Source organism: Mus musculus, chromosome 8, assembly GCF_000001635.26.
Source record: "Mus musculus strain C57BL/6J chromosome 8, GRCm38.p6 C57BL/6J".
Lineage (NCBI taxonomy): Eukaryota > Metazoa > Chordata > Mammalia > Rodentia > Muridae > Mus > Mus musculus.
Genome location: NC_000074.6, coordinates 50,549,149 through 50,569,354, shown reverse-complemented (window position 1 = coordinate 50,569,354; position 20,206 = coordinate 50,549,149). Strand labels below are relative to the sequence as shown.

The window sequence follows — 20,206 nt, the reverse complement described above, 5'->3', positions numbered from 1 at the left end:
TTTTTTACTTCAAGCCATAATGCAAACCCAAATTTGGCACAGTATATTCAGACATCACTTTAAACTTTGAAAATTACGACTTTAATTAAAGATTCAGCATACAGCCAGCAAGATAATAAATCTGGAATTGATTCTTTGGTATGGGTTACATTCCGGTGACCTCAGCGGTCATATCACCTTGTGTCAGGGCTGTTGCATGGTTTTCAGGTTTCCACAGTTCCTCCCTCCTAACCCTTCACCTTCGGTGAATTTCTACTCTTCCCTTCTCTGGTCTGATTAATTTTTTAAAGGTTCAGAATGATAAATACAAAAGCTATGGACCTATATAAACTATCCAAAAAAATTGCTCTCTGAAACTTTGGGAAAATAATGCAATTAGTTGTATAAAATGAAAAATATTGAATCAAGGTTAAACAACATTATACTTTTATTTATTGCTATGTTAAACTGGAATTTTTTGAAAATTTTAAGAAAGTATGGTGAGACTTTCACTTTTGTAATTCAAAGCTCTCCTAATTTGCAATGAAGATTCTCAATTTATATGTTCCATATTGTCTTTCTTTGGGGGCATTAGTTGATGGTATTTGAATAAAATTTGAATGAAATATTTTATCCTATTGCCCAATTTCGTAGGTCTTTCTCTATTCCCTTTCTACTAAGATGTTATGAGTAAATACACTTAGGTCTACTCAAGGGAAGTTTGTATAAATAATGTAGAAGAAATAAGGCTTTTATATTTCTTTAATAACATGTAATATTTGACGTAATCTATTAATAGCAGAGTAAAAATAAAACCTGGGAACTCAAAAGCCAGTCCAAGGGAGTTCATATTGAAAGGTGAGGCTGTCATTTCTTAAAATTTTGCAACTTTGTGCAGCTGAGATCCCAACACAGTGGGGGCCCTTCCATTTACAGTCCATGCTTCAGTACCTCGGTGAGACAGAATGACTGGAGGACAGAGAGTGCCATGTTTATTTCTCTCGAAAAGTTAAGCCCCCAGGTGTCAATCTTAACTCTCAAAAACTTAGACTCCTTCCCCAAACCATTTTAAAACTCACCACCGAGATATTTTCACTGGCAACCAAAACATGTGTGTGTGTGTGTGTGTGTGTGTGTGTGTGTGTGTGTGTAAGTAAAAATAAATATACATAGAACCTATGTTCAGAAATGTGTATGGTATTATATAAGATGTATTCCAGGCTGCATTGATTACACTCAAGATAACAGGAAATATAGAAAAAAAAGGTTACCATGCCCCTTGTCTCCTTCTAAACTTTGAAATGAGACCACAAAGGGTAAACCACTGAATGTTAAGAATGTGTTATTCTTAAATATGCCAAACGGCTGTACTAATTCTATCAAGCTACCGTTGCCTAAGGAGCTGCCACTTCAGAAAAACATTTGGCCAGAATTCTCCTATATACAGCAAGCCCTGAGTATACTTTGGAGAGAGATATCTTTGCATATAAAGACTAGGAAAGAACATAGATCATCGGACACTGTTAACTGAGACAGAATACACTTAAATAAACAAGACTCTGGAGACCCTGATTTTGCACTAGATGACTCTATACCTCTCAGGATCTTATATAATTTAGAAATCTTATTTTTACAGTCTACCACCATAATAAAGATACCACTTATTCTCTAAATCATTTACAACCACATCACTTTTTGTATAAAACAATCAAGAACAAAATGTTATGGTACTATTTCTAAAATTCCAATTTAAAGTCCCCCTAGCCACATGAAATTACTGTAACTATACTTTCCCTCTTATTAACTATCTCTTACATTAGTTCAGTCTCTAACTTCTACCAAATTGCTCAGATAGGAACTAGGAGAGGGTAGAGGCTCTCTGCATCACTTTGTAGAAAATACTCAGAGAGGCATATAAGTACTAACATCAACAAAACTTACAGCACATTAATTGAAGGGCTGTTTCCCAACCAAAGTTGTTTTTTCCTGTTGAAATATGGCTGCTTAGTCCACCAATTTGTTTCTGTGACTTATGCAGAGTGTAAACTCATGATGCAGTTTCTTCTCCCTCCAGCCACTCTGCCTTCAGCACCTCATCCTTTCTATCATTTGCTGCATTATGGGGGAGATGATACTCATAAGTTGATTATAATTCAATTTTAACTCGAAGATGCAGTGGTGAAATTTGCCTGTGGCAGTTTCTGAATGTATTTGGAAGGCTCAAACTTTGTTAGCTTACTCTTATTTATTTATTTATCTTATTTGAAAAAAAATAACATTTTGTTTGTCTTCACAACCCCTCCAGGATGTTAAGTCCATAGAACCCAGCGCACCAGGCTCCCATCACGACAGCCATTTTTTTTACTTTCTATGATTTTGCATAGTTTAAAATCTCATTATGGAAAGTTACTATACCACAGTACTTAAAATGTCTCTAGAAATATTTAACTTGTATCTGTTTAATTTTGGGATATGAGTCTGCTTCTCTATGATAGATTTTACTTTTTAAAATCAATCCCAAAGACAAAACTAGTTAGTGTTATTGCAGGCCCTTTAATGCATGCATTACCTTATATTACATTGAACATGCTTATGAATAGAAAAACCACAGTTGTATTATGCACAGGAAATTAAGAATCATTTGAATTGGATTTTGCATAGAAGAGAAATTATATAGTTTAAGTAGCATTGCAAATTTTTTTTTTAGTGTTCAGCTTTGTGCCTTAATGAGTCATGAGCAAGCAGGATATAGGACTAATTAACAAATCACATTTATTATTTGATGTTTCCCTTTTTGACACACTCTGAAACTTTATCCTAATGATCAATAAGCAGGACATATATTTTCTATTGGCAAGAAAAGACAAAGATATTCATTTAATAATTTCTTCAAGTTCCAGTAAGAAATTGTCACGTTAGGATGGAGAGAGAGCTTTGGAACATCACAACATGTGTCTCTGACAAGTTGTGAGTAAATTTCACTAATAATGCTGCCCCTTTATTTGTAGTATGTTTTGAAAGTAAATTATATCAAATAAAGACCCCAGATACCAAACAGGTAAGTTTATTCTCAAGAGCACTCAACTGACTAGTTCTTTAATGAAAACATAAAGTTGAAATTTACCTCACCCGAGCAGGGATGAATCACAATCCATTCATTACACAGGTGTTCCATGCATCCCCTGGAGTGCAATCACTCTTCCATTAAGCTGGAGACTGACTGTTAGTTTTCTTTTTGCCTTTTGCCCAATTCCTCAAGCAGGCTGATGGCTGTCATTCTAGGTTAAACACTCCTCTATGTCATCTACACGAATACGAATTTGGATATAGTTGAAGTGATGGTAAAAGAAGACTTAAACTGTGGGGCTAGTGGTTTTCACGAATTACTTGTGAAGGAGGTTAGTTCATTTTCCTATGGCAATGGATGCTATTTCTTTCCATTATTCATCATTTACTTCAGTTTTTACGTTTTTATTTTTATTGCCTTACAAGTACAATAAGGATGCTGCATCTCCCAACATGTGTACGTACTAAGTTGGAGAAAGCAATGCTGGAGGAAGAGGCAATTATCAGAAGACAAGCTAAAGGGAAACAATGTTCTAGAAATGCTGTATTGCAACTCCATCTACATCCCTTTGAACAAAGATGCTCATGTGGATTAAATTATACAAAAGGCTAATGTACTCCTTCTTTCTTTTCTTCCTTCCTTCCTACATTCCTTCCTTCTTTACTTTCTTTCCTTCTTTCTTTCAGTTTTTTTCTCAAAGATGGTTTTCATAAGGTAAATCTTCGTAATTTATTTACCCCTAGCGGAGAGAACAGGGACAACACTTTGTGACACTCAATGGAAACTTGTGCCTCATTCCGCTTACAGAAATGCTAAGATTGATAATTCATTCCATGAAACTCGGCCTTAGCTCAGTTCTTTCCATTTATCAGAGAGGGCAAGACCAGAAGAATTATCCTGCTTTTGGCATGGCCTATCCTTAAGTATTTCATGACATACTTCACTTAAATTTGTTAAACAGAGTTCTACTTTGGAAACGACATTTTTTATTTTCAATCTTGTAGTTTGGCTGCTTTTTAAAATCCTCTCCCTTTTTAAAAAAAAGAATTTATCTCTTTCCTGCTTCGGACATTATGATCGAAGTGTATTATGCCACAATAGACCTAAAGGGAAGACTCAGTAAACACTGATTTACATTTTTTGGTTATTTTATTTATTTGCATTTTAAATGTTGTCCTTCTTCCCCATTTTTCCCTAAGAAAACCCCCTATTCCATTCCTTCAAACCCTGCCTCTATGAGAGTGCTCCCCCACCCACTCACCTACCTGCCTCACCTAGCATCCCCCTACACTGGTGTATCAAGCCTTCATAGGACCAAAGTCTCCCCTCCCACTGATGTCAGAAAAGGGAATCCTCTGCTATATATCTTGTTAAAGCCATTTGTACAATTTGATTGTTGATTTAGTCCCTGGGAGCACTGGGGAGCCTGGTTAGTTGATGTTGTTCTTCCTATGGGGTTGCAATCCCCTTCAGCTCCATCAGTCCTTCCCCTAACTCTTCCTTTGGGAGTCTCACTGCTTAGTCCAAAGGTTGGCTGAGAGCATCTACACCTGTATTGGTCACACTCTGGCAGGGTTTCTCAGAGGACAGTTATAGTAGGCTCCTCTCAGCAAGAGTTTCTTGGTATCAGCAATAGTGTGGGTTTAGTTTCTGCAGATGGCATGGATCCAGAGATGGGGCAGTCTCTGGATGGACTTTCCCTCCGTCTCTGCTCCACTCTTTGTCCCTATATTTCCTTTAGACAGGAGAAATTCTGAGTTAATATTTTTGAGATGGGTGAATGGCCCTATCCCTCAAACAAGGACCAAACCTAATCACTCGTTATGGTTGCTACAGGTTCTATCCTTCCCTTTTTGAGTATTCAAGCTAATGTCATCCCCACTGGATCTTGGGAACTTCTTACTTCCCTGGCATTTGGGACTTTCCCGTGGCTACCCTCGGTTCCCTGTATACTGCTACATACTTCTATTCAATTTCCTGACCCTCTGTTCTTCTCCACTCACACCTGATCCTGCCTCTCTCATTTTACCTCCCCCTCCTTTCTCTCTCCCTTCCTCCCAGATTCCTCCCTCCCTCTACCTCCCGTGATTGTGATTATTTTGTTCCTTCTTCTATGTAGGAACTGAAGCATCCCACACTTTTTGTGTTCCTTCTTCTTGTGCTTTCATGTGGCCGGGCGGTGGTGGCTCACGCCTTTAATCCTAGCACTTGGGAGGCAGAGACAGGCAGATTTCTGAGTTCGAGGTCAGCCTGGTCTACATAGTAAGTTCCAGGACAGCCAGGGCTATACAGAGAAACCCTATCTCGAAAAACGAAACAAACAAACAAACAAACAAAGCTTCATGTGGTTTGTCAATTGTATCCTGGGTATTCTGAACTTTTTGCCTAATATCCACTTATCAGTGAGTACATACCATGTATGTTCTTTTGTGACTGGGTTACCTCACTCGGGGGGGGGGGTATATTTTATAGTTCCATCCATTCGCCTGCGAATCTCATGAAGTCATTGTATTGTTTATTATTATTATTACTAATATTATTATTATTACAATTACTATTATATCTTTTTTTACAGTCCAGTCATTATCCCCCTCCTGACTTGCCCTCCAACAGTTCCTCATCACATTCCTCCTTCCCTGTGTCCAAGAAGATATCCCCACTCCACCCCACCAGATCTCCCCACCCCCTGGGGCCTCAAGTGCATCTTCTCTCACTGAGGCCAGACCAGGCAGTCCTAGCTGTATATGTATCTAGGGTCTTATATCAGCTAGGGTATGCTGCCTGGTTGGTAGTCAGCTCTATGTAGATAAATCTTGGCTGTATAGTGTGCTGGCGATTGCTTTCTGCTTGAGTCAGCTTTTATGCTTGAAAAAAAAAATCTAAAAGCTCTCTGGATAGCTCGTGGGTCTTTCCCATGGGAATCAGGAAAGCTGCTATAAAACATTCTTGGATTTTCTAGAAAAAAAAGTATTCTAAAAGAACTGTGTAAGCTCTCTAAGTAATTCTTGGGATTTCCAACCAAGGTCTGAAATCCTGTTAGAAAAATTCTGAAAGAGCTGTGTACACTCTCGAGATCTCCAGATTGCTTAGCTCTTGCTAGAAAAGAAAAAAAAAATCTACAAAAGAACTGCTATTGCTCTCTGCTAGTTCATTTTATGCAGAACAAAATCCCAGTCTTGCATCCCCACACCAATCCAGTCATCCACTCCAGTTTTCCCCTTGGTCACCCCAAGAATCAGCATCCCATGACCGCAGCCCCTAAAGCCTGGAAAGAGAAAGCACGCACTTCCCTCCACAACATTGCAAAGGAATGCAGAGATCCGTCCACCCTTTTTAAGCACAGACAAAAAGCTTTCTGGGAGGGACATAGGCCTGAAATTTTCATTTCTACAGTGAGTGCCTGGGCATGGACCTAAACACCCTTTGTTCCAGACTAACCCTAAGCTCTGGAATTTACCTACCTTTGTAAACAAAAACTAACAAACAAACAAACAAACAAAAAACTTTGCTAAGTGGGACTTTGCTTTGTAATCTCCATTCCCTATATCAATTTATCTCCTTAGTATCTTTGTAAGAATCTGGCTGCACCTGTTTGTTTGTTTGTTTGTTTGTTTGTTGCTGCTTTTTTTAGATCTGTGAAGGCTCATGTGCAATTCATAATGCATCTTCATATTTGTAAAGTAGGGAAATTATATATTTTTGAACTCATATTTTTTAGAGTTCTTTCCAATAGTCCTGACCCCTGGACTCATGCTATCTCTGATGTTGATGGAGGCATTAACCTTGGCAGAGAGGACATTCCTTGATAACTTTGTCAGAAAGAATATTTCCCTAAGAAGGAACATTATACAAACACACACAGAGAGTGTGTGTGTGTGTGTGTGTGTGTGTGTGTGTGTGCTCTATGCCCACAGTACACAGCAACCATTGACACTTGTGGAGGCTCACACCCTGTTGTCTCTGTTCTAGGGATGGGAACTTTGTCATACTGTCCCTTAGATGGCCAAGCAGGACATATCAGAGAAAGAAAAAGAGAGAGAGATGGAGACAAAGACCTAGAGAGAGATTGAGACAGAGATACAGAAAGAGAGAAAGGGAGGGAAGTAGGGAGGGAGGGAAGTAAGGGAGGAGAGAGAGGGAGGAAGAGAGTTAAGAAAAACAAAATTGTTTCCATCTACTACTATTGTATGATTTCAAGTTGAAACAATTGTCATGCAATTTTTCTTTGCTGGAAAAACTTTATGTGTGCCTTTTAAGAAAATAGTTATAGAAGTTTGCTATGCATTCTTCAGGAACTCATATTTAAACTAAAAACTAAGAGTGAAAAAACAAATTCCAAATAAGCTAGAGACAGAAAAGAGCTTCCCTGGCAGACAGTAGAGAAGCAAAGGCCTTGAATTACTAGTAGAACTGGTGTATGTGGGAGGAATTGTCAATGTATCTTTGCTTAATTAGAGAAAGAGAAAGGGAGAGATTTGCAGGATATGAAGAAGGGGACTGGGAGACATAGAGCCTTCAGAACTAGGGCAAAAGTTGGCTAAAAATATATAGATATGGTATCTGCTTTAACATCAAATGTTCTAAAGGTGACAGAATATATGTCATAGTTCTTTATACTGTAATTGTTCTAATAGGGAGAGTACTGAAGATAGGGAAAATCTAAATAACAGTCCCTGAGGTTTTATCTTGGAAAAAGGTAATTTCATGTCAGTTTCCACAGTATAACATAAATTGGTTTTTGTTTTGTTTTGGTTTTGGTTTTCTTTTTTTAAATTGATTTTTATTTCTTTACTGGCCAGGTCAATTTGGGTACCCAATAGCTTTCTTCTATTCAGACTCTTGGTTTTCTTTATAACACACTGCCATGACAACTCTTATTAAAAAAAAAAAAAAAAAAAAAAACATAATCATGCTGGCTTACAGTTCACATGTTAGACCACTTTTGCTACTTTTTCAACAAGGCTACACATACTCCAACAAGCCTATACCTAATAGTGCTATTCTCTGGTGATCAAGCATTCAAATCTGTGAACCTATACAAACCATTCATATTCAAACCACAACATTCCATTCCCTGGCCACCACAGGCTTTTTGATATATCATAATTCAAAGCTGCATTCAGTGCACCTTCAAAAGTCCCTGTGCTCTATCATAGTTTCAACAATGTTTTAAAAGTTTAAACTTCGGTGTGTCTTTGGAGACACATCAATCTCTTGTCTGTAATGCCCTGTAGGTAGATCATGTACTTCTAACACACAATGGCACGGAATATACAATAACATTCCAGAAGGAAAGAAAGGAAGCACAGTGAGGAAGCACTACAAGACGGAACAACTCCAAACTCTGAATCTCCATGTCTGATATCAAAGCGCTCTCGAGGTCCCCAACTTCTTTCATCGTTGCTGAATGCAACACATTTTTTTTTCTCCTTTTGGATTGATTTTACACTCTGTTGGCAGCTATCCTCAGCAGACATCCCACAACTGTGGCAACTCTAACATCTTCATGATCTCCAAGGTGACCCAGGCTTTACCTTTATAGCATCACACAAAGGCTTCTCTTCGTTGAGGGACACCATGCACTCATGTCTGGCCTCAGCAACTTTTGTTAACCACAGAGGAAGATTCCATAACATATCCCTTGCATCCCTAAACCGGAAGCCATAACCACGGTGACTATTATATTCAATTGTGACTGGATTATTTCTCAGAGGTTTAGTCCATTATTTTCATGCCAGAATGCAGGCAAAGTGAGGTAGAGTAGCTGAGAATGCTTGGTGAACAGAAGAGGGAGGGAGGGAGGGAGAGACAGAGAGAGAGAGAGAGAGAGAGAGAGAGAGAGAATGGGCTTGGCTAGAGCATTTGAACTACAAAGCCCTCTCCTCCACCATGGCCACACCTACTTCAACAAGACCACACTTCCCAATGGTGCTACTTCCTGTTGTGGAAGCATTTCCAATCTATGAGTCTATGGGGGAGGGCATGCATATTCAAACAACTTACACAATCTAACATTGTGCTCTTGAGCATTTAAATGCCAGATTATACTTTTTGCTCCATTAGAATAAGGGTACTTCTAGCTGAAAAACGTAACAAAGAGGGGCATGAGGCAACAGATACTACTGAGCAAGCAGTCCATGCCTTTTCCTCTCCTAAATGTGAATAAAACAATCTATACACACTGAAACTGGCATTTGTGACAATTGCATATATACAGAATGCAGGTCTACAGCATGATCACAGTGCTCTCTGCAGTTTAACCAGTTACCACCTGCTTGCTCCATGACTACATTTTAGGTGGAAATTTGCAAGTGACAAAACCAAGCATTCTAGCTTGCCTACATAACAATTTCACGATGATACAATGTTTTAAAAGGTCCTACCTACTTTTCTGTTAAATATTGAGCAAAACTACTATCCTGGAATGCATATACAAAACTACCCATGGTTTACATATCTGTAAATATTAGTGTGTTCCTTCTGTTTTCTTCTTGGTATTGTATTTTTATAATTTCATACCAGTAAATGGCCAGTCATAACAAACAAACAAGAGAATATAAACATTCTCAACAGTACCCTAATCTGAATATAAGATGGCTTCTTTTTCTATTATACATATTACAGTCAGGATTTTAATATTTCTTTACAACTTTTTTTGTTTGTTTGATAGGAGAAAGCAATGCTTGATTGCCATAATGTTATATTCTGCAAAGCGACAGAGATAAATGTTGTCTCAGGGAATATTATTATTGTCTGGTTAAATTTCCAAGGGTTAAATAGTGCTTGATCGTACAAATCACTCACGTTTTGTGAAATTCAGATACTCTTTTTGAAGTTATTTTCTAAAATGAGATGAAATCAGATTCTAAAACAATATGTACTTCTATAATGTGACTATTAAGCATTTTCATTTCTGAACCTTTAAAGATTTTTAAAGGAAGCTTAATGACTTATTTGCTTTAGAGAAAAGATAAGAAAGTCTCGCAGAAGTTTTCTGACACTGTAATGTTTTTGATGTGCCTCATTAAAGGAATAAAAATGCTTACTTTTGCCTGCCAAGTATAAGATAGATCAATTCATATAAATTAAATGGTGCTTGATGAAAATAATAACCCTACTAAAATAATCATTAATAATTTTAAGGATCTCAAAGCAACCAAGTAACAAAAGAATCTTGATATGATCTTATAGAATATATATGGATAAATTTTTCAAAGACATTATATTGAACTTTCATGATATCCATTGTAGTAATATACATAAAGCATTAAATACACGGTATCATTCAGTAGCTATTGTGAGTGTGTGTGTGTGTGTGTGTGTGTGTGTGTGTGTGTGTGTGTGTGTGTGTAGAGGGTTTAGACAAATAAGAAAAAGAATATAATTTTAAAATCTTTAGTTTATTGTGTAATGTTTGTTTTTCATGATAGAACTTTTGCAAATGTGAACATACGTAAGTGTGAGAATCTATATATATTCTGAGAGGTCAGCATTACTAAACTTCAGATGTACTACTCACATCAGCATGGATTAGATGTCTGCTACTATGTACCTCACAAAAAAGCATCACATATATATTCTAATAATGTGAGTAAACATATAGTCACCAAATATATGTTCTTGTGTTGTATAAAGAGTCTTATGATTTAGAACTATATTAAATTCACTCCAAATGACTAATGATAAGCCTTGTACATACTTGGTTTATTTGACTCATCTAATTATTTTTTGTTCGGTAATCTCATTTTCAGCTACATGGTAAATATTTAACAACAGAGAAAATTAACATTTCAAGTTTTAAACACTGTGAAAATGGATTAGCTCCAAATTACACAGTTCTTCTATTTATTTTAACCCCATACAAATTACACAGTGTATTCATTCTTCTGTTTATTTTAACCCCACACCATTTTTTTTAATTCCCTCATCTGCTTGCACTATATACTCACTTAACAAAACCAATAAATTAGATGAAGGAAACCAGTGGAAAAACTATAAGTCAAGGGAGCTCCAACTAATCCAAAAATTAATATTTGAACCAAAGGATTATAACTCAGATAAGAAAAGCAAAAATTATCCTTTAAATAAAAGATAGCTTTTCCTTCATTTGAAACACTTTATAGTAGAATGACTTCAAATTCAGATTAGAAAGTTTTAGTTAACATTTTGTATTAGCCTATTTGTAAACCATTGGTTTTTTAAATTACATTCATTATAGCCTAACCATGAATTATAATAATTAAATGTATTTCATTTGTGATTCACCTTTCAGGCATTGTTTTCTCTGGGTTTCTTTTTTTTTTCCAAATATTTTCAGTTCTAGTAAATCCATTGATAATTTACTTGATCGAAAGTAAATCCATTGATAATTTACTTGATCGAATACCATGTATTTTATATTATGTGTTCTGTAATATTTTCTTGTTGTCTTGCTTTAACCTAAAAGGTTTTGACACTTATGCCTCACAATCAGTAGGCAGTATAGTGAAACCAACACGAGAAAAGTCAAAAGGCCTTTTTCCAGGCCAGTCTTCCCTTCTTCCAAAAGTGTAGAGTTGCCACATTCATATTCTCTATTATATGACTTAATGTCTTAGTTACAGTTCTGTTCCTGGGATAAAACATCATGGCCAAGGCAACTCCTTTTTTAGGCATTTAATTGTGGCTTGCTTATAGCTTCAGAGTTAGTCTAATACCCTCATGGTGGGAAGTGTGGTGGCAAGCATGCAGGAATGGCATTGACATGTAGCTGTGTGATTACATCATCATCCTCCACGGGCCACAGGCAGAGAGAATAAGATGGAATCTGGCAAGCCCACACCTGGTAACATATATCCTCTATCAATGTCACACTTCCTACTCATTTTTGCCCAACTGGGAAAAAAAAATCAAATATTTGCGCCTATGTGGGGGGAGCGGCATTCTCATTCAAAACACCCAAGTAAGTAATGATTTTCAATGATTAAAATTTTCTTATCATTACTTATCATTATCAATGCCTTCTTTTGCTTTAGCACCAAATGACTGAAATATTCTGATACAACTGGCAGACAAGTAGTCTGTTAGACTTATGGGGTCTACCCCGGATTCAGCCAGATCTGCTTCTACAACCAAACTTGGGAGTTGGATAGTCTTTCACCTTTCCCTACAAGCATTTTTTTTTACTTTGAAACATACCTAATATAGTAAATATTCATTCAACACACTCCCCTATCTATTCATCTATTCATGTCTCCTCTTCCAACTTGCTATAGCTCAGCAAGCTGACAAACACACTCATAATATACCAGGCTTTTGAGTTTCTGGGCCCTAGCTATATGAAAAAGTAACATAACAGTTAATACGTTGGCCTTACTTATTGAAGACATTGCCAGAAATGAGGTATTAACAAAGGGTTTTCTGGAAACTTCTATACATGCTCATCAGTACTTGAATAAAAACATCTGTATTTTGTTATTGCCAGAATTATTTACATAATAAGATATAAGAAAAAGTAGTTACATCCCAATAAATAAAAGTTTATATCCATATTACCCTTTCCTTTGATTCTCTTGTTTCTTTACTGATGAGAGCACAGTTGTTGCTTGTTCTCTGTTAAAATGTGTTCTAATAAGTAAGACTTAATAATTTATGAATACATAGACAACAAGACAAAACCATAAAACAACATACACAAATATATCACAACTGATAAGCTGTAGAAACCATGACATACTCAGCTTTATTTAAGGCAGAAGCTCTGGTAACCTCTTTTCCCCATTAAGTTATAATCTGTACCTTAAATTTACTAAAAATTATCACTTGACTATATACAAATGACTATAAAGTAATAACCTCCTGTTATTAGAGAATGTCAATGCTATTTTCTGGTAGTTTCTCCATTTTTACCCTACTACCTTACGATGTAAGTCAAAGTATTTTGTTTGTTTGGTTGGTTGGTTGGTTGGTTTGGTTTTTCGAGACAGGGTTTCTCTGTGTAGTCCCGGCTGTCCTGGAACTCACTCTGTAAACCAGGCTGGCCTCGAACTCAGAAATCTGCCTGCCTCTGCCTCCCAAGTGCTGGGATTAAAGGCGTGTGCCACCACACCAGCAGTATTTTGTTTTTTAAGAACCTCATTCTGCTTTGCAAATTACTGTGCTTTCTTCACCTGAGATACCAAATTGTTAATTTTCTATCACAAAGGTGGAAAGGAAATCACTGTGGTCTATGTCATCAGCACCATCAGTGTTAACTCAGCCTGCTTCTCTTTTCACCTAAGTATCAGAATAACAGGCCTTTCTTCAAGGCACAGGGTATTGAGTATGACATGCCTTACGGTTCAATGGACACTTCTGCCAAAAATGAACACTCAGAAATGTATCTCAGAAATTCTCTGATAAACACACATATAAATTTTATTTTATTTTATTTTATTTTACTTTATTTTATTTTATTTTATTTTATTTTATTTTATTTTATTGTTAGTTTGAAATGAGTAGGATTATGCCATTCATGTCTGCGGGGGAGTTATAATCTAGACAGACAAATGAAATTACCATGTTAACAGGATTAACTGGTCCTCTGAGCTATTAAATATAGACTGGTGCTCTTAGGAAGAGAAACAGGATTCATTAATATAATACTCCACAACCTTTTCATGAAGATAGACTATTTTCTCAAACCAGAACTGTAGCATATGATTTCTTTTGCATTATTCAATAAGTAGAATTATAAAGGGCATAATTATAGTACTTTATAAATCATGAGATGGATAGACAAGACATAGAAAACAATACTTTGTTAGGACATGATGGTTTATTTCATTTCATTTGCATGCTATAAATATCATTTCCTGAGAATTGGTTTGAGAGCTGGCTGGTTTGCTTCCTAGATTTTACATCTTTTACAGTAGCCAGGCACATACATACACATTAACCTGTCGTAAGAATCAACTTAAAATATCGTTCTTCGTTTTGCTGGTATAGCATGCATCAAAATAGAGACGTTTAGACCATTGACTTAATATTGAAGTTTTGCTAGAGTGCTTTCTTAGGCAGTAATTGCAACCTCTCCCCGAAGCATATGGTATTCTATTGATTCTGGATTCATTGCTCACTGCTTGTCAGCCTCTTGACTCTATTGACAAGAACAGTGGAATGTGTAGCAGTTAGGAAACATTATCTTAGTAATGGTTTCCCTCTGGTTTCACACTTAGTGTTTTCTAATTTGATACTATGAGTGGCTGCTGGAGTCAGGAGATGGAGGTGAGAAAGTAGTTGGGATGACGGTCATTTGGGAAGAGCTTCCTATAACAGGATTGCTGGTAATATTTACTCTCTTGTGATTGGTGAAAATTAGTCATATTAAGCTAAAGATTTTAAATTCTACCTTGTAATCTCCTAAGTGTTAAAGAATGAAATTATACTGGTTTTTTTTTTGGGGGGGGTGGCTTGTTTGTTTGTTTGTTTGTTTGTTTATTCCCTTCGGGGGAGTAACAGTTGATGGAAAATGTTAATTATCAAAACATCTTGGATGCATCTACAGCAATTATCTTTTCTCATTCCCCTTTCACTTCTGTCTTTTCTATATGCAAAGCAAATAATACTATGTCTTCCTTAAATTATGTGCCTATTTTGTAGGCTGGGATTTCTGTAAAATCTAGCCATGGTTTTTATTTTTATTTGGTTTTCTATTTCATTGCAATACAAACAAACAAACAAACCCAGGATTTATCTCATATCATCTATGAATCACATGGAGTTTCTAGACCTCTAACTGTTCCATGGGTATGCTATTGGGAGTAAAAAGTATTTTGCAACAAATAGTTATATATTTCAACAAATTCCATATATGTTATCTATGTTTGGCATGTACTTACAAATTGATTAAATCAAAAATGGGAAAAAGAAAAGTGAACAAAATAGTCTTCCTATATTAAATTTATTTAAAATTCATTGAAGTTGTGGGAGTTTTATATGTGTCATGATTATAGTGTCATAATTTCCCAATAAAAGGAAAATTTCTAGTCTCTTAACACTATCAAGATTACAAAATAACCTGTGTATGGGTTGGTGAAGGACTTGCTCTAATGACCTTTATCACATAGCACGTCATATCAATCATGTAGAATTACAGGATTTTCCATTATGTCCCCAGCGAAATGATAAGATACCATGGCTAAGCAATTCAGAGAATGAAGGCATGGTGGGGGGTTAGGGGAGGCTTGGTAGCTGAAGAGTAGAGCTGACCAATCACATCCGAATAAGAAATAGAGTAAGGGAACAAAGTAAGACTGGGCTATGAAACCTCAGGTTGGGTGCTCAGCAAGCCCCTTCTTCCAGTGAGGTTCCATCACCTTTGGCCTCCTTCCCAAGAGGCAATACTAGTTGGGGCATATATTTAAGCTGCTGAATCTCTGTGGGGCATTTTGTATTCTACCCACAGCACTACTGCTGAGCAAATAAGTATCAGCTAAACACAAAGGTAGCAAAGGTGCTACCTGGAAAAATAGATGAATTGAGGAATGATGATTTTATAAAATATATTTCAAAGGAAGTGGCAACATGTATTGTATACAATTCCAAATATGCAGATTATATCCTTCCATCATTGAGTCTAAATGCAGTGGTGTTTAATATAATACATTTCTGACCTGAAGATTCAACTGAGATTCTTGGCTTGATTCTTTTAAGAGAGGACTCAATTTATATTGTCCCCAACATACTTTTGGCTCTATTTATCATCCAGATGGATAACAGTAAGCTACTCTATTCAACAGGTTAACTAATTTAATTGTCTAGGGGTATATTTTGCAGATGATTTATCCTGGCAAACCCACTGGGAAGCAGTCTGCTCATAATTTTATTTTTCACAAAAGTCATATTGAGTTTTCTAATGCTTAGAGCAGACAACTCAAGTGCAAATGTTTATTAGAAAGCCATGTCATTTGCTTCCCTTTCCTTCTCATTTATTCCTGTTTCCTCCTTTCCCTTACCCCTTTGCATCTCCCTCCATCACAGTATTCCTTTCTTTCCTGCCTTTTGATTTTCAGGAACTATATTAGTTCTGAACTGTAACACTAAGTTTTGATATAATCAAACTATTCTGATTCCAAGATATAGTTACATGAAGGACCTGGCTTTACCTTATGAGAACATAAACAAGTTTTTCTTCCTCTTAAATCTTACAGAGACATAATATCTTAATTCAGAGAGACAGACAGAGAGGGGAAACATTGTCTATTTCATAGGAACTCATAAAATTGAACTAAAGATACTCAAATTGACTTTTACTTTCTGGTCTAGAAATGGCCAATGGCTCATTTTGTAGCATTTATTTATTTGTTCATTTGCAAGAATATGGTGCTACGTTTTTCAGATAAAAAGTGTTTTTTGGTGTACCACATTCAGGTTTTAACCTGTCAGGAAGTAACAGCTTTAGTTCATGTCTCTTAAATTTTATGAATTACCATTGACATTACATTCATCTATCTTATCATGGTTTATGAGTTCTTTTTAGTTACTCATTCATTATTTCAGTTTTCTACTCCCTGTTGTAATAGTCCAACTATATTCAGAGCAAATAGGCACAGAATCCTTTGGAGTCAAATTTCATAAACATTTACAACAAATATAAATAAGCTCGGATACTTTTCAGTTCTAAACACTCAAGACTATCATTCCAAATATGATTATTTTGAGTGTGGTTGCTATTACATTGTATACACTGTAGTGTATATTCTATTTGAGGATAGTTTGGAAAATCAAAATGAGTGAATGATCCCTAGGATTCCAAACTTATTTAATGCATCAACACTTCTGTGAGATTGCCATAAGGCTAGGAAGGAAATGCAGTGCAAATAAGAAAGGGGGGAATGCCAGCATTAAGTAGTGACACAAATGACACTGTCATTATGTAATAATGAAATGCAACAAGGAAATGGGACTAGGCTTTGGGTTGTAAGACTTCATCATAGAAAGTATCAGTGATTCAGTGTGACTCAAGTTAACATGTCAATATGCTACATTGGCATTAAGAAGAAACAAAAAGAATAGAGAAGAATGGTAAAGAGTAAAACCTATAGGAATAAAGATATAAAATCTCAACTTGTCAGTGAGAATCCAGGATACTTATGTTGAAGCACAATGATCACTGATAAAAGCAATAGCAAAGATAAAATAAGGTTAGAGAGATAATTCATAGGGAGATTGTAGAGTGATTTGGATACTAGATTTAAGACCTATGCATGAACCTTGAGGACTGAATCTCTCAGAAACTGATAATATAGACTCTGATGTTAGAAAATTAGACGTTGCAAAGCTGTGCCACTTCCTGGAGATTGATACCAAGAATGTTGTATTGCAAATCTGTACTTTAGCACTTATTTGGGTATTTATAAACTAGATGATTCTTTGAAAACTGTTGTGAAAATTAAATGATTCCAAACTGTTACAATTTGAGCCTAGCATGAACAAAAAACCCTAAAAGCATTGAATATGGTAAATACAATATGATTATTTCATTTTGAGCAAAAAACCTTACCATTATAAAATATATGTATTAGCAAGACTAATCTTTCATCAAAGGAAGTCTCTATAGATAAATCTTTGGATGTAGTTTCAGAAAGTACAAACAGCATGGGATTTGATATTCTAAAATACTACTTCAACATCATTACAAACATTAATAGATTTTACAGTCCAATAATTCAAAACTCTGTTGAAAGACCATCTCTATTGACATGCAGTGTCTTGAAAACCAAAACACTGTATTGTATAAAGTATAAATCTAAAAACTCTCTTTGACTTCTTCCTCTCTCCCTCTCACACTTCCTCTCCTTCTCCCTCTCCCCTCCCTCCTTCATCCTTTCCTTCCCTCCAGGATCCCACTTCCCTGCCTTGCTCTCTGCTCTGTGCTCACAGTTGTGTGAGTTAACTCACTAACATCAGGATAAAGCGCCTCTTGTGGTTTTGCATTTCTATGGCTTTGCTAACACTTTATTTAACTTAATTGCAAATTAGAAATGATTTTTATTGAGATAAACTTTCCAATACCAAGATTTTTAGGAAGAGTTAATTTTTTTAATACTCCACACAGGAGAGCTACTTCTGCTTCCTCCAGTATGTGGCATGTGGCTTTCCTTGCAAAACTTTTAAAAAGACACTAATTTTTATGAAAGAGAGGAGTGTGGATTAGAGGGAAATATTTGGGGACAAGCCATGAGAATCAATCATTTCTGCTTTATTAAAGCTAAATATTAAAGTTCATCAAACAGAATCTCCATTCAATATGAGTAAATGTAATGTGCAAAAGCTGTATGTACAACATGAAATTACTTGGTAAAATAAAAGATATCTCCACAGTTTTGTTACTGGAGTCATTGGAAATTACAAACTGTATAACAAAGTCAGATTGAATCAACAGTGCTGGGCTCTGCATAGGTTGATAGGGTTGAAAATATATTTGAATTAGAATTATATTTTGAGCAAGTATCTAAAGAGTTCTAAATCTCTTCTTCAGAGAAAATGGACATGGAACTGGAAGCATATACTAAAGAGTAATGGCTTTATTTACTTTGTTTTATATACGCTTATTTTCACCCCAGATATAGCTTGAGTATTTAAAGCTGGTTTAGGTTACAAGTAGGTGGACTTTAATTTTTTTTAGCATGCTCTACTGTTTCCTAAGTGAACCATAATGAATCATTTCTGAAATTTACTCAAGTTTTCCTAGATCTAATTCACGTTTTTTGTTTGTTTGTTTTGTTTTAAAATTCTCAAGATAAAGAGCTCACTTGGTCAAATGGTTGTCATTGCTTAAATTAGTGTGAAATAGAATTAAACAGGACAAGCTTATTTATTCTTATTCAACAACATACACTTTGTTTGTTTGTATTATTTTATAAATTTTTAAATATATATTTTATTACTTTTATGGTTTTTAGTCCAGTCCAGTCAATGTCCCCCTCCTGGTTTGCCCTCCCACAGTTCCTTACTCCATTCCTCCTCTCACATGGCCCCAAGAGAATGTTCACCCCCACCCCACAGGCCTCCCTACTCCATGGGGCCTCAAGTTTCTCAAGGGTTAGATATATCTTTTCCCACTGAGACCAGAACAGGCAGTTGTCTACTATATATGTGTTTGGGGGCCTCTTCCCAGCGCTTTTATGCTGCCTGATTAGTGGCTCAGTGTATGAGAGATCTCAGGGGTCCAGGTTAGTTGAGACTTCTGTTCTTCCTATGAGGTCACTCTCCTCCTCAGCTTCTTCCAACCTCTCCCTAATTCAACCACAGGGTTTCGGGACTTCAATACAATGTTTGGATGTAAGTATCTGCATCTGTCTCTGTCAGCTTCCTGTTGAACAACTATGCTATGTCTGCCGCCCAGAATAACATAGACTTTTAATAATATTCATTATTTTGTTGTTGTTGTTTGTATGCTAGCTTTTGTTTTTTTTTTAATTAGGTATTTTCTTCATTTACATTTCCAATGCTATCCCAAAATTCCCCCATGCCCTCCCCTTACCCCACCCCCACTCCCACTTCTTGGAGTTTGCACGACCAATGGGCCTCTCTTTCCAATGAAGACCAACTAGGCCATCTTCTGATACATATGCAGCTAGAGACAAAAGCTCTGGGGGGTACTGGTTAGTTCATATTGTTGTTCTACCTATAGGGTTGCAGACCCCTTTAGCTCCTTGAATACTTTCTCTAGCTCCTCCATTGGGGGCCCTTTGATCCATCCAATAGCTGACAGTGAGCATCCACTTCTGTGTTTGCTATGCCCAAGAATAGCCCATATTCATTATTTAAAATGTTTTCTAGGTACAACAAAAAAGAAAGGAAAGGCCTTTAGTGAACAGATAAAGATAGCATGTTAGTTTGAAAGACACTTATAAAAAGGATTTTAAAAAAAGAATAAAGAATTATGTTAAATATAATTTAAGTTTGCAAATGATTCAATTCAAATGTCACTTTACCTTCTATTCTCTCAGGTTTAATTCTCCATCATCATAATACATCTTTAATATAAAAAATTGTTTAAATTATGGTTTCTGTATCTCACATCCTAATCATTTCCATCTGAGATTTGCGTACTAAACAACATTATCCTAGTATGATCTACCTCGATTTATTTTAAATTTTATTTAAACTTACTCTAATTTACACTTACTTATTGTG

At 36.1% G+C, this 20,206-nt stretch overlaps 1 long non-coding RNA gene and 1 other non-coding gene across 2 annotated transcripts in view; one reads left to right on the top strand and one right to left on the bottom strand.

Moving 5' to 3' along the window:
- The window catches only part of 1700019L22Rik, a 799,537-nt gene that overhangs the window by 348,079 nt on the left and 431,252 nt on the right, over positions 1 to 20,206 (top strand). The window lies entirely within an intron of this gene.
- Gm23986 lies at positions 6,052 to 6,114 on the bottom strand. The gene has a single exon (XR_003947669.1). It is a non-coding gene; the product is annotated as a U7 small nuclear RNA (small nuclear RNA).